This window comes from Arachis stenosperma, chromosome 2 (genome assembly GCF_014773155.1).
Source record: "Arachis stenosperma cultivar V10309 chromosome 2, arast.V10309.gnm1.PFL2, whole genome shotgun sequence".
Taxonomy (NCBI): Eukaryota; Viridiplantae; Streptophyta; class Magnoliopsida; order Fabales; family Fabaceae; genus Arachis; species Arachis stenosperma.
The window spans coordinates 21637694-21654020 of record NC_080378.1 but is presented as its reverse complement, the minus strand read 5'-3'; the positions used below and the strand labels follow the sequence as shown (position 1 = coordinate 21654020).

At 41.7% G+C, this 16327-nt stretch overlaps 1 non-coding gene across 1 annotated transcript; it reads left to right on the top strand.

Annotated features, from left to right (window-relative positions):
* The first annotated feature begins 12322 nt into the window (after positions 1-12322).
* LOC130964116 (small nucleolar RNA R71) lies at positions 12323-12430 on the top strand. The gene has a single exon (XR_009080224.1). It is a non-coding gene; the product is annotated as a small nucleolar RNA R71 (small nucleolar RNA).
* The last annotated feature ends 3897 nt before the right edge of the window (positions 12431-16327 follow it).

Below are 16327 nucleotides of genomic sequence, written 5' to 3'. Positions count from 1 at the left end.
ATTCTTTTGTGAGGAATAATATCATTTGCCGTTTTGGAGCCCCAAGAGCAATCATAAGTGACCAAGGATCACACTTTTGCAACAAAAAAATAGACGGCCTCATGAGGAAATACGGCATCATCCACAAAGTCGCCACGGCTTATCACCCTCAAACAAACGGCCAAGCCGAAGTCTCAAACCGGGAAATCAAGCATGTTTTGGAAAGGGTTGTGAAACCGAATAGGAAGGATTGGAGCAATAAACTCTCCGATGCACTTTGGGCGTATCGGACGGCCTACAAGACACCGATCGGCATGAGCCCCTTCCGGCTTGTATATGGTAAAGCATGCCACTTACCGGTGGAGATTGAGCACAAAGCATATTGGGCCGTAAAGGAGTGTAATATGAACTTGGGTGGGGCCGGCATAGAAAGAAAGCTTCAATTGGCGGAATTGGAATGTTTGAGACAAGAAGCCTACGACAATGCTAGACTCTACAAGGAAAAGTTAAAAGCCATCTATGACAAAAACATTAGAAGAAAGGAGTTCCAACCCGGTGACTTAGTGCTTCTCTACAATTCAAGGTTGAGACTACTACCCGGAAAGCTAAGATCAAGGTGGGACGGACCCTACCAAGTGGAGAAAGTAGAACCTTATGGGGTCTACCACTTGCGCCACCCAACAAGCCCGGACATCTTCAAGGTAAACGGGCACCGTCTCAAATTGTATCATGGTGAGCAAAGAAAGAACTCCAAGGAGATTGAAGTGTTCCTCTTGAGGGATGCAACTCTTGAACAAGCACAATAAGCTACTGAAAGTCCAACTTAAGGACGTTAAACAAAAGTGCTCGGTGGGAGACACCCCACCATGGTAAGATCTTCCTTTGAACTTTGTACATAGACACTTGACTTTATGTTTCTTAGATAGATTTTATTGTCAATTCTCCATCAATTGTTCAATTCATTGCTGATGTGCCAAGGAAAAGGCCCTGATCTAGTGCTTAGGCAGCTGTGTGGATAGGGGAGGTTGTAATGTCAAAAGTGGTATAGACACATGCATAATTAGGAAAAACAACCCCCTCTGCGCGTGCGCGCGCCTGGCGCGTACGCGTCCTTAAGGTACTCGAAGGTCACCCACGCGAACGCGCACCGCGCGCGCACGCGTGGATCGCAAAACATAGCCCCCATACATTTACCCGAGAGTTAGGCCCACACCATGCCCGAGCCATGCCTGAAGCACAGGAAGCTCGCGCGCAAGCGCACATGGCGCGTCCGCGCCCCTGGGCAAAGCCTGCCAATTGACGCGCAAGCGTACTATGCGCGTCTGCGCCGATTGCCCTGCTGCACCCTTGGTACATATTCCAGAGAGTTAGGCCACTCTCAGGCCTATCCCACGCCACAGGCCCAAAAAAACCTCTGCCGCGTACGCGCACTTGGCGCGCACGCATCCTTACACTACAAGCTCAACACACGCGCGGGCGCCATAGTCGCGTGCGCGCCCTTTGATCCTACACTCCTCTCTGAGCCATTTCACAGAGAGTTGAGCCCCCTCTGGGCCCCTCCCATGCCTGGGGCGCAACCACGCTGACGCGTGCGCGCATGGTGCGCGCGCGCGCCGAAGGTCCTGCAGCAACTTCTGGTACATATATCAGAGAGTTGTGCCAACCCTGTGCCTCCCTTGTGCCCCCAGCCCAAGCTCATGGGCGCGCTCGCGCAAACTGCGCGCGCGCGTCCCTCTCCACCTCGTCTCACTGCGCGAGCGCGTGCTGTGCGCGCACGCGCGGATGACCAGCGCCCAAAAAAAAAAAAAAAAAAAGGGGCACACTCACCCTCCACTTTCACTTCATATTTCCCCTCCCCCTTCTCATACCCTTTACTACACATCCAATTTGAAAAAAAAAGGCACACCCATTTCTCACCCATCCCCTCTTCTACACTTCACTCTACCACCCTCTACCTTCTCTACCACTCCCCATCAACCCACACCACAACCTCACCTCCCATTTTTCCTCATCATCTCACAAGGTAACATACTAAGCCACCATATCTTGTGGCTCTCACTCATTCAGTTTCAACCTCTTTTACTTAGCTTCTCTCTTCTTTCACTTTAGTTACTTCTTTAAGAGGTTTTTGTTTTTCTTTTCTCTTCTTTTCCTTTTCCCTCTACCCCTCAACTTAACTCTTCATGAGCATTTAGGTTTCCATTTCACTTGCATTGGTAGATAAGTTGTGTTGCTTGCTTTTCCTACTATTACTGTGCACTGTAATCATTCTTAGTGGATTGTGAACTATTACATTGCTCTTACCATCTTGTATTCACACACTACAACAGGATGCACACCAAGTGTTCGATGAAAGGCATACTTGACTTTTGAGCCCACTTTGACTAAATTGCCTCTCATCTTACCACTTTTAAGCGCATCCTCTTTTTCTTAGCTTGCTTTCTATCTATGGTCCTTAAGGGTATGTGCTTCTCATGCTCCCTTACTTGCATGCTTAAATTGCCCTTGCACCATATGACAATGATTTGCCTTGCTTTTCTCATGTTATCATAGTTACATGTTGCAGCTGTCATGTGACAATGATACCCATATTCTATGGCATAACTTTTCATTGCATATTCACACTTACTTCCATTCATTTGGGGTTTGATGTTTTCCCTTTCCTTGTTCTCATAGGATGGTGATCAAAAGAAACAAAGGGAAAGCCCCCAAGAAGCAAGCCTCCAACAAAGCGCACCACGACCTAACGGCTAAGCCACTCTTAAAGAAAACTAAGGGCCCCGTTGATGTTCTAGAGAAGGATAACCCTCCTAAAGATTCGAACAAGTTTCCCAACCGTTATTGCGAACTTGTTTACTCAAGAATGATTGAAAGAAATTACCATCCGGAACCCCTCCTAGTCTTACCGGCTCACCTCCATCCGCTTATCATGCCACACATTGACCGGAGACGATGGAGGTTCCTATTGAGGTAACCAAAGGAGGCCAACCTCTCATGGGTAGTGGAATTCTACTCCAACTACCACTCTCCCCTTCTCACATCAATATTTGTGCGCCGAAAGCAAGTGTTGGTCGCAGTGGAAACAATCCAAGAAGTCCTTGGGATTGAACCATCAACGGATGTATACGACGCCTACGAAGAAGCTTTGGCTACATGTGATGACCGTGCATTCGATTGGAGCGCGATCCTTCGCGTCATTGCTTTACCCGACGCATATTGGATCCGAGGGACCATAAAGCAAAGACCAAAGGGTTTAGATGTCCGCCACCTCACTCAAGAAGCCACGGCATGGGCCCAAATTCTGGCTCACTATGTGATCCCAAGTACACATGAGTCATCTATCACCGCCGAGTTGGCCTTATTGATATGGTGCATCTTAACCGAGAAGCCGGTCAACATTTCGCGTGTCATCCGCCAATCCATGGTGCGCATTCATGCAAAAGGGAATCTACCATTCCCCGCTTTGGTGACCGAACTAGTTGCAAAAGCCGGCGTCAACCGGGAGGCTAAAGATAGGAGAACCTCAATTCCGGTCGAGGGAGATATAATTCCGACCAAGAGATGCCTCAAGCCTCCGGAAGCCCCCAAGGACACCGGACTAGCCACACCGACTCGCAACACCACCACTTCATCTACATCACAAAAGACGGCCGCTCAACGCCTTGAAGACCTTCACAAGAAAGTGGACCGTTATGAGAGACGCAACCAACGCCGTTATGCTCATATGAAGAGACTTCTAAGCATAGTCACCCCACCTATGGAGGAACCCGATATCTCCACATCTACCGCAACTTCAAGCGGGGAAAGCAATGACAACGGAGATGTGGGACACTCGGAGCTCAACCACCCACTGCGCCTAACCTATAGCACGGAGGACCGTGCTAAGTTTTAAGTGTGGGGAGGTCGGCCGACCGATCTCCGTAGGTAACATCTGAATAAATTAGGATAGGTGGCATGATTAGGTCGTAGTTAGCACCATTTGCATGATAAATTTACTTGGTTGGAACAATGACGTTCTTCCTTAAGAAACCAATACCTTGGGGCAACCGTGGGGCATTGCAATCTCTAAATGCTTTGATGCCAAAAATTGCATGAGGAATTATATTTTGGAACATGGGTTTGAGTTAAGAACACAAGCTAGCGAGTTTTGAGCCTAATTGCGTGGTCACATCTTATGACCATTTATTCCCCTTCTTGTGTGCATTATTCTCTTCCTATGATTGTAATCCTTGATTTGTTTGATTCTTTATATCCATTGTTTTGTGCATTCATGCATTTATATGATTGAGGCCATCATTTCATTAGCTCACTTACCCAAATAGCCTTACCTTTTATTCCCCCTTGTTAGCCAACTTTGAGCCTACGCTTAACCCACTTATTCTTATTTTAGCACATTACAAGCCTTAAAGCGGAAAACAATGACTGTCCTTTATTTGGATCTTTGATTGGCTTAGGCTAGTGAATGTGAGTGCCATCCAAGAGTGGGAAGACCTTAGGACGTTGGTCGGGATAAAAGGGCGATTATGTTTTGTATTTCTATATTGGGGAATTGGGTGCATGCTCATGTATTGACTAAATGTATAGACCTTATGCATTGATGCTCTTGTGTAAAGTTTGAAAGAAAAAAAAAGAGAGAAAAGAATGACAAGAAAAGAAATAAAAGTGAAGAAAAAAAAATAATATAATATAAAAAAGAAAGAAAAAGAAAAGCAATAAAGGGGACAAAATGCCCCAAAGTAAAGTTCGAATAAGATCAATGCATAAGTATTGTGGAGTGGATGGAAAATACATGAGTATGTGGAAAAGTGAGGAATGGGTAGTTAGGTTAGTATTCAATTGTATAGGTCATTATATAGGTTAGGTGGGGAAGTTTAAGTTAATCAAAGATTCAAATCCCAAGTCCACTAGCTATATATGATCCTACCTTGACCCTAACCCCATTACAACCTAAGGAAAGACCTCATGATAATTGTATGCATGCATCGGATGATTGTTGATTGTTGGATGAAGAACAAATCTTGGAAAGCATGATTAGGGGAGAATTGAGTGAATCAACCCCAAACACCGAGTGACTAGAGTGCAAACACTTCCGGTAAGGGTTCGACGCTCAATCCTTTGATTCCCGGCTCTCGCGAGCATTCCTCATGCAAGGTTGCATAAATTGCATTTGATGCTTAGAATTTGGCAAGATCTATGCATTGACCACCATTGTACCCCATGAGCTTGCACATGTCATAAGGAAGCTGATTTGTTCCCAACCAAGTAGATAACGGCATTAGTTGTAGTTGCATGCATATAAGTAGGTTGCATTTCATGAGTCTTATGCGTTTGTGACCCTCGGTCTTCTATGTTTTCATTGCATTTTCCTAAGCATGAGGACATGCTAGAATCTAAGTGTGGGGAGGTTGACAAACCCCATTTTGAGGGTTTATCTTGTGCTAATTTCAAAGGGGTTTATCAATGATTTCACACATTTTCTGCATGAAAATATAAGGATTTGCATTCTTTTCCTAGTTTTGCCTCATAAAGGAAAACATGCTTATTTTGCACTAAAATAGACACATTTCTAATCTCTTCTTGATGCCATTCGATGCCGTGACTTGTGTGCTAAGTGGTTTCAGGATATAGAGTAGGAAGGGACAGGAAAAGATAAGGAAGAAGGGTGCAAGGAAAGGAAGCATGAGAATTGAAGCTTTGGAAATTTCCGCATGGGCGCGTGCGCGCACCTGGCGCGTCCGCGCGGATGAGAGTAATGTGAAGCCGAGACTAAAAGCCAAACCACGAGCCGACTAGAGTAGCGGCTGAGCCAGGATCCTCATGGACGCGTACGCGTACACTCCGCTTCCGCGCATACTCGCATCCAGGGCGCGTACGCGTACCTTGCGCGTGCGCGCCGATGTTCGAAATGACTTTTTAAAAAGTCACGTGACTTAGGCATGGAGTTGGTTAGAGATCCCAACTTTTGAGGAGTGCTTTGGCGGGAAAAGACTTAAGAGGACCAAGGGAGCAAGGGTTGGGGGGACTTAGTTTATTTTCTAGTTTTAGGGGAGATATTTTTTTTTAGTTAGTTACATTGTTAGAGAGAGAAACTCCAACTTCTCTCTAGGATTCATCAACTTCTCTCAAGTTCTCACTAGGGTTATTCTTCATCAAAATTCTGGATTTTTACTCATCCCTTGGTGAGATCCATGGCAACTTTCATTTCACTTTATTCATGTAATAGGTTTTCTCTTCCAATTTCAAGTGTAGTTGTAATTGTTGACATTCCTTGGTTCTAGGTTTCAATTCTATGATTTTTGGATTCCATTGATATTTTGAGATTTTGATTCTCATTGTTGTTCCTTGATACTTGTTGCTAATTCCTTGTGTTGCTATATTTCTAATTTCACTTTTCTCTTCATTTCACCATGACTTTCTTTTTTGCTCATTACATGTTTGATAAAATGTCAACACTAGCTATGGAGTAGAATTTTCGTGCTTGGCATAGGGTTTGGTCATTGGAAGAAATTGAATAGCTATCTCAATAGTTGATTGAGAGTTAGGGATTGCTAATTGACTTGGAGTGCACTAAAGCTAGATTCCCATAAGGTGAAGCTAGAACTTGTGACTCAAGTTGATTGTTCTCATTTGATTTTCCTCTATACTTAGGGGATGACTAAATGAAGCAAGGCCTAATTGTTATCAACATTGAGTGAACTATAATGATAAAGGTTTCTGATGCCAACCCTAAGTCAAGTCCTTTTGATAATTGATTGTTTGTCCTTCATTACTTGCTAAGACCTTCAAAGAACTCAACAAAGCTTACTAAACCAATAAGATGCATACTTTGGCAATTCCAAGGGAGAACGACTCGGGAGATTAATACTCTCGGATATAGATTGTAGATTTGTTTGATGATGGATTTCGCGTTGGTTTAGACTATACTACGACTGATCACTTGATAAATTCTATACCAACAAAAATTCATTTGTCACACAGCACGGCTAATCATCTGTCGGTTCTCGATCATGTCAGAGTAGAATCCAGTGATTCTTTTGCGTCTGTCACTACGCCCAACACTCGGGAGTTTGAAGCTCGTCACAGTTATTCAATCCCTGAATCCTACTCGAAATACCACAGACAAGGTTTAGACTTTCCAGATTCTCAAGAATGGCCGCCAATGGATTCTAGCTTATACCACGAAGATTCTGATTAAGGAATCCAAGAGATACACACTCAATCGAAGGTAGAATGGAGGTGGTTGTCAGGCACACGTTCATAGGTGAGAATGATGATGAGTGTCACGGATCATCACATTCATCAGGTTGAAGAACAAGTGATATCTTAGAACAAGAATAAGCTGAATTGAATAGAAGAACAATAGTAATTGCATTAATACTCGAGGTACATCAGAGCTCCACACCTTAATTTATGGTGTGTAGAAACTCTACCGTTGAAAATATATAAGAACAAGGTCTAGGCATGGCCGAGAGGCCAGCCTCCAAAACGTGATCAAAGGATCAAAAGATAATCCAAAGATTCAAGATCCCAAGATCCCCAGATGAAAATACAATTGCAAAAGGTCCTATTTATAGAGAACTAGTAGCCTAGGGTTTACAGAAATGAGTAAATGACGTAAAAATCCACTTCTGGGCCCACTTGGTGTGTGCTTGGGCTGAGCATTGAAACTTCCATGTGTAGAGACTTTTTTTGGAGTTAAACGCCAGCTTTTGTGCCAGTTTGGGCGTTTAACTCCAGCTTTTGTGCCAGTTCTGGCGTTTTGACGCCAGAATTTCCATGCTGACTTAGAACGCCGGTTTGGGCCATCAAATCTTGAGCAAAGTATGGACTATTATATATTGCTGGAAATCCCAGGATGTCTACTTTCCAATGCAATTGAGAGCGCACCAATTGGGCTTCTTTAGCTCCAGAAAATCCACTTCGAATGCAGGGAGGTCAGAATCCAACAACATCTGCAATCCTTTTTCAGCCTCTGAATCAGATTTTTGCTCAGGTCCCTCAATTTCAGCCAGAAAATACCTGAAATCATAGAAAAACATACAAACTCATAGTAAAGTTCAGAAAAGTGAATTTTAAATAAAACTAATAAAAATATAATAAAAACTAATTAAAACATACTAAAAACATACTAAAAACAATGCCAAAAAGCGTATAAATTATCCGCTCATCACAACACCAAACTTAAATTGTTGCTTGTCCCCAAGCAACTGAAAATCAAATAGGATAAAAAGAAGAGAATATACTATGGACTCTAAAATATCAATGAAACTTAGCTCCAATTAGATGAGCGGGACTTGTAGCTTTTTGCCTCTGAATAGTTTTGGCATCTCACTTTATCCTTTGAAGTTTAGAATGATTGGCATCTATAGGAACTCAGAATTCAGATAGTGTTATTGATTCTCCTAGTATAGTATGTTGATTCTTGAACACAGCTACTTTATGAGTCTTGGCCGTGGCTCAAAGCACTCTGTTTTCCAGTATTACCACCGGATACATAGATGCCATAGACACATAACTGGGTGAACCTTTTCAAATTGTGACTCAGCTTTGCTAGAGTCCCCAATTAGAGGTGTCCAGGGTTCTTAAGCACACTCTTTTTGCCTTGGATCACGACTTTAACCGCTCAGTCTCAAGTTTTCACTTGACACCTTCACGCCACAAGCACATGGTTATGGACAATTTGGTTTAGCCGCTTAGGCCAGGATGTTATTCCTGTGGGCCCTCCTATCCACTGATGCTCAAAGCCTTGGATCCTTTTTATTTTTACCCTTGCCTTTTGGTTTAAAGGGCTATTGGCTTTTTCTGCTCCCTTTTTTTTTGAATTCACTGTTTTTTCTTGCTTCAAGAATCAATTTGATGATTTTTCAGATCCTCAATAACATGTCTCCTTTTCCATCATTCTTTCAAGAGCCAACAATTTTAACATTCTTTAAACAACAAATTCAAAAGACATATGCATTGTTCAAGCATTCATTCAGAAAACAAAAAGTATTGTCATCACATCAAAATAATTGAACCAGTTTCAAGGATGAATTCGAAATCATGTACTTCTTGTTCTTTTGTAATTAAAACATTTTTCATTTAAGAAAGGTGATGGATTCATAGGACATTCATAACTTTAAGGCATAGACACTAAGTCACTAATGATCATGTAATAAGACACAAACATAAATAAAACATAAAGCATAATTTTCGAAAAATAGGAAATAAAGAACAAGGAAGTTAAAGAACGGGTCCACCTTAGTGATGGCGGCTTGTTCTTCCTCTTGAAGATCTTATGGAGTGCTTGAGCTCCTCAATGTCTCTTCCTTGCCTTTTTTGCTCTTCTCTCATGACTCTTTGGTCTTCTCTAATTTCATGGAGGAGAATGGAATGTTCTTGGTGCTTCACCCTTAGTTGTCCCATGTTGGAACTTAATTCTCCTAGGGAGGTGTTAATTTGCTCCCAATAATTTTGTGCATCCCTTGAGGCATCTCAGGGATTTCATGATGAGGAATTTCCTCATGCTCATGTCCATGAGTGAGATCTCTTGAACCATTAAGATCCCGACTTATTGAATGGGGTTGGTGAGAACTTCCTAACCTCTTCTTCGGATCTCATGTCGGATCTCCGGATATTCACTCCTTTTGAGTTTGAAAGGGACCTCGGGGATCACCTTCTTCTTGGCCACAACTTCATAGAAGTGATCTTGATGCACCCTTGAGATGAATCTCTCCATCTTCTATGACTCGGAGGTGGAAGCTTTTGCCTTCCCTTTCCTCTTTCTAGAGGTTTCTCTGGCCTTAGGTGCCATAAATGGTTATGGAAAAACAAAAAGCAACGCTTTTACCACACCAAACTTTGAAGGTTTGCTCGTCCTCGAGCAAAAGAAGAAAGAAGGACGGAGAAGAAGAAGAAAATGGAGGAGATGGAGAAGTGGGAGTGATTCGGCCAAGGGGGAGAAGTAGTGTGTATAATGTGAAAATGAAGGGGTAAAGTTGGGTTTATATAGGGGTGTAGAGAGGGGTAGGGTTCGGTCATGGATGGGTGGGTTTGGGAGGGAAAGTGGTTTGAATTTGGATGGTGAGGTAGGTGGGATTTATGATGGAGGGATATGGATTGGTGAAGGATTTATGGAGAAGAGGGTAAGATTTGATAGGTGAGGGATTTTTAGGGAAGAGGTATTGAGGTGATTGGTGAATGGGTGAAGAAGAGAGAGAGATGAGGTAGGTGGGGATCCTGTGGGGTCCACAGATCCTAAGGTGTCAAGGATAGCTCATCCCTGCACCAAGTGACGTGCAAAATGCCCCTTTCTGCCAATCCTGGCGTTAAACGCCAGGCTGCTGCCCATTTTCGGCGTTTAATGCCAGCTTCTTGCCCTTTTCTGGCGTTAAACGCTAGTCTGGTGCCCATTTCTGGCGTTAAACGCCCATAATGGTGCCAAACTGGGCGTTTAACGCCCATCCTGCTACCCTCACTGGCGTTTAAATGCCAGCAAGTTTCTCCTCCAGGGTGTGCTATTTTTCATTCTGTTTTTCATTCTGTTTTTGCTTTTTCAATTGTTTTTATGACTTCACATGATCATCAACCTATAGAAAACATAAAATAATAATGGAAAATAAATAGATATAACATTGGGTTACCTCCCAACAAGCGCTTCTTTAGTGTCAGTAGCTTGACAGTTGGATCTCATGGAGCCTCACAGATACTCAGAGCATGATGATGGCCTCTCAACACCAAACTTGGAGTTTGGTTGTGGCCTCCCAATACCAAACTTAGAGTTTGGATGTGGGGGGTTTGTTTGACTCTGCTTTGACAGAAGCATTTTATGCTTCCTCTCCATGGTTACAGAGGGAGATCCTTGAGCTTTAAACACAAGGGAGTCCTCATTCACTTGAAGGACCAATTCTCCTCTGTCAACATCAATCACAGCTTTTGCTGTGGCTAGGAAGGGTCTGCCAAGGATGATGGATTCATCCATACACTTCCCAGTCTCTAGGATTATGAAGTCAGCAGGGATGTAGTGGCCTTCAACCTTTACCAAGACATCCTCTACAAGTCCATAAGCCTGTTTCTTTGAATTGTCTGCCATCTCCAGTGAGATTCTTGCAGCTTGTACCTCAATGATCCCTAGCTTCTCCATTACAGAGAGAGGCATGAGGTTTATACTTGACCCTAGGTCACACAGAGCCTTCTCAAAGGTCATGGTGCCTATGGTACAAGGTATTGAGAACTTTCCAGGATCTTGTCTCTTCAGAGGTAATTTCTGCCTAGTCAAGTCATCCAGTTCTTTAGTGAGCAATGGAGGTTCATTCTCCCAAGTCTCATTACCAAATAACTTGGCGTTTAGCTTCATGATTGCTCCAAGGTACTTAGCAACTTGCTCTTCAGTAACATCTTCATCCTCTTCAGAGGAAGAATACTCATCAGAGCTCATGAATGGCAGAAGTAAATTCAATGGAATCTCTATGGTCTCAGTGTGAGCCTCAGATTCCCAGGGTTCCTCATGAGGGAACTCCTTGGAGGCCAGTGGACGACCATTGAGGTCTTCCTCAATGGCGATCACTGCCTCTTCCTCCTCTCCAAGTTCGGCCGTGTGGGTCATGTTGATGGCCTTGCACTCTCCTTTTGGATTCTCTTCTGTATTGCTTGGAAGAGTACTAAGAGGGAGTTCAGTGATTTTCTTGCTCAGCTGACCCACTTGTGCCTCCAAATTTCTAATGGAGGACCTTGTTTCAGTCATGAAACTTTGAGTGGTTTTAATTAGATTAGAGACTATGGTTGCTAAGTCAGAGTGGCTCTACTTAGAATTCTCTGTCTGCTGCTAAGAAGATGATGGAAAAGGCTTGCTATTGCTTAACCTGTTTCTTCCACCATTATTGTTGTTGAAGCCTTGTTGAGGCCTCTGTTGGTCCTTCCATGAGAGATTTGGATGATTTCTCCATGAAGGATTGTAGGTGTTTCCATAGGGTTCTCCCATGTAATTCATCTCTTCCATTGATGGGTTCTCAAGATCATAAGCTTCTTCTTCAGATGAAGTGTCCTTAGTATTGCCTGGTGCAGCTTTCATTCCAGACAGGCTTTTAGAAATCATATTGACTTGCTGAGTCAATATTTTGTTCTGAGCCAATATGGCATTCAGAGTATCAATCTCAAGAACTCCGTTCTTCTGATTTGTCCCATTAGTCACAGGATTCCTTTCAGAAGTGTACATGAATTGATTATTTGCAACCATTTCAATAAGTTCCTGAGCTTCTGCAGGCGTCTTCTTCAGATGAAGAGATCCTCCAGCAAAGCTGTCCAATGACATCTTGGACAGTTCATATAGACCATCATAGAAGATACCTATGATGCTCCATTCAGAAAGCATGTCAGAAGGACACCTTCTGATCAATTGCTTGTATCTTTCCCAAGCTTCATAGAGGGATTCACCTTCCTTCTGTCTGAATGTTTGGACTTCCACTCTAAGCTTACTCAATTTTTGAGGTGGAAAGAATTTTGCCAAGAAGGCATTGACTAGCTTTTCCTAAGAGTTCAGGCTTTTCTTAGGTTGTGAGTCCAACCATATCCTAGCTTTGTCTCTTACAGCAAAGGGGAAGAGCATAAGTCTGTAGACCTCAGGGTCAACCCCATTGGTCTTGACAGTGTCACAGATTTGCAAGAATTCAGCTAAGAACTGATGAGGATCTTCCAATGGAAGTCCATGAAACTTGCAATTCTGCTGCATCAGAGAAACTAATTGAGGCTTCAGCTCAAAGTTGTTCGCTCCAATGGCAGAGATAGAGATGTGATGAGCGGATAATTTATACGCTTTTTGGCATTGTTTTTAGTATGTTTTTAGTATGTTTTAGTTATTTTTATTATATTTTTATTAGTTTTTAGTTAAAATTCACTTTTCCGGACTTTACTATGAGTTTGTGTGTTTTTATGTGATTTCAGGTATTTTCTGGCTGAAACTGAGGGACCTGAGCAAGAATCTGATCCAGAGGCTGAAAAGGACTGCAGATGCTGTTGGATTCTGACATTCCTGCACTCGAAGTGGATTTTCTGGAGTTACAGAAGCTCAATTGGCGCGCTCTCAATTGCGTTGGAAATTAGACATCCTGGGCTTTCCAGCAATGTATAATAGTTCATACTTTGCCTGAGATTTGATGGCCCAAACAGGCGTTCCAAGTCAGCTCAAGAATTCTGGCGTTTAACGCCAGAACTGGCACAAGAATGGGAGTTAAACGCCCAAACTGGCACAAAAGCTGGCGTTTAACTCCAAGAAAAGTCTCTACACATGAAAGCTTCAATGCTCAGCCCAAGCACACACCAAGTGGGCCCGGGAGTGGATTTTTATGTCATTTACTCATTTCTGTAAACCCTAAGCTACTAGTTCTCTATAAGTAGGACCTTTTGCTATTGTATTATCATCTTTTGATCACTTTAGATCTTAGGATCATCTTTGGACGTCTAGTTCTTAGATCATGGGGGCTGGCCTCACGGCCATGCCTAGACCTTGTTCTTATGTATTGTCAACGGTAGAGTTTCTACACACCATAGATTAAGGTGTGGAGCTCTGCTGTACCTCGAGTATTAATGCAATTACTATTGTTCTTCTATTCAATTCAGCTTATTCTAGTTCCAAGATATCACTTGTTCCTCAACTTGATGAAGGTGATGATCCGTGACACTCATCATCATTCTCACATATGAACGTGTGCCTGACAACCACCTCCGTTCTACCTTAGATTGAGTGGGTATCTCTTGGATCCATTAATCGGAATTTTTGTGGTATAAGCTAGAACTGATGGCGGCATTCAAGAGAATCTGGAAGGTCTAAACCTTGTCTGTGGTATTCTGAGTAGGATTCAAGGATTGAATGACTGTGACGAGCTTCAAACTTCTGAAGGCTGGGTGTTAGTGACAGACGCAAAAGAATCACTGGATTCTATTCCAACCTGATTGAGAACCGACAGATGATTAGCCGTGCTGTGACAGTGCGCGTTGAACATTTTCACTGAGAGGACGGGACTGTAGCCATTGACAACGGTGATGCCCAACATACAGCTTGCCATGGAAAGGAGTAAGAAGGATTGGATGAAGACAGTAGGAAAGCAGAGAGACGGAAGGGACAAAGCATCTCCATACGCTTATCTGAAGTTCTCACTAATGAATTACATAAGTATCTCTATCCTTATTTTATGTTTTATTCATCTTTCAGTCATTAATCCTCCATAACCATTTGAATCCGCCTGACTGAGATTTACAAGATGACCATAGCTTGCTTCATACCAACAATCTCCGTGGGATCGACCCTTACTCGCGTAAGGTTTATTACTTGGACGACCCAGTGCACTTGCTGGTTAGTTGTGCGAAGTTGTGATAAAGAGTTGAGATTGCAATTGAGCGTACCATGTTGATGGCGCCATTGATGATCACAATTTTGTGCACCAAGATGCTTCTCCCATAGAAGTCGGGAGTAGGTGCAGTAAAGTCACCAAGCACCTTCATTGCATTGTTGTTGTTTTCGGCTGCCATATCTTTTTCTTGTTTGAAGATTTCTGTTAGGTCCCCTGCAGAGAGTTGTGCTTTGGCTTCTCTTAGCTTTCGCTTCAAGGTCCTTTCCGGTTCAGGATCAGCCTCAACAAGAATACTTTTGTCTTCGCTCCTGCTCATATGAAAGAGAAGAGAGCAAGAAAGTATGAAATTCTCTATGTCACAGTATAGAGATTCCTTGAGGGGTCAGAGTAAAAGAAGAATAGAAGGAGGAGGTAGAAAGAGAAGAATTCGAACTTATCAAGAGGGATAGAGTTCGAATTGTTGATAGTGGAGGAGTGTTAGTCCTTAAATAGAAGGATGTGAGAAGAGGGGAAGAATTTTCGAAAATAAAGTAAAAGATTTTGAAATAATTAAAAGAAATTTTGAAAATTTGGTAATTGATTTTTGAAAATTAAAGTTGGGAAAGAAATAAAGTGATTTTTGAAAAAGATTTTTGAAATTTAGAAATAAAAAAGATATGATTGAAAATTAATTTTGAAAAAGATGTGATTAAGAAGATATGATTGAAAAGATATGGTTTTTTTTAAAAAAGATATGATTAAAAAACAATTTAAAAAGATTTGATTTTAAAATTAATGACTTGGCTAACAAGAAATTTAAAAGATATGATTCAGACATTAAATCTTTCTTAACAGAATAAGCAACATACTTGAAATTTTTGAATCAAATCATTAATTGTTAGCAAGTATTTTTGAAAATGGAAAGAAATTGATTTTGAAAAGATATGATTGAAAAGATGTGATTTGAAAAAGATTTGATTTTGAAAAATTAAGAAAACTTGAAAAAAATTTGAATTAAAAACTAAATCTTCCCTCTTGTGCCATCCTGGCGTTAAACGCCCAGAATGATATCCATTCTGGCGTTTAACGCCCAAAACACTACCTTTCTGGGCGTTAAACACCCAGCCAGGTATCATGGCTGGCGTTTAAACGCTAGTTTTCCTTCCTCACCGGGCATTTTGAACGCCCAGCTTTTTCTGTGTAATTCCTCTGCTGCAAGTTCTGAATCTTCAATTTTCTGTATTATTGACATGAAAAGACATAATTTTTGGATTTTTAATGATGAGAAACAATCAAAATGCAACTAATCATGAAAACTAAGATTAAATCAACAATGCATGCAAGACACCAAACTTAGAAGTTTGTATACTACTGACTATAATAATTTAAAGATGCATGTAAGAAACAACTAAACACACAAAACAAGAGAATTTAAAGATTAGAGCAAGAAAATCATCAAGAACAACTTGAAGATCAATGAAGAATATAATGCATGTAATTTTCGAAAATTATAAGAATAAAGACATGGAATTGACACCAAACTTAAAATTAGACACTAGACTCAAACAAGAAACATAAAATTATTTTTGGTTTTTTATGATTTTATAATTTTTTTTGAATTTTTCAAAAATTATATGGAAAAGAAAATAAGAATATCAAAATTCTTAATAAGAATTTCCAGGAATCATGCAATGTTAGTCTAAAGCTGCAGTCTAAAAAAGATTAGACATGGCTAGCCAAGCTTCAGCAGGACATTACATTCAAGAGCTAAATTGATGAGAATCAATCAGCTTCTGTGATGATAAAAACATCATCTAAAACTCTAGAATTCATTCTTAAAAATTCTGAAGAACAAAATAAAATAAAATTACCTAATCTAAGCAACAAGATAAACCGTCAGTTGTCCAAACTCGAACAATCCCCGGCAACGGCGCCAAAAACTTGGTGCACGAAATTGTGATCATCAATGGCGCCATCAACATGGTACGCACAATTGTAATCTCAACTCTTTATCACAACTCCGCACAACTAACCAGCAAGTGCAC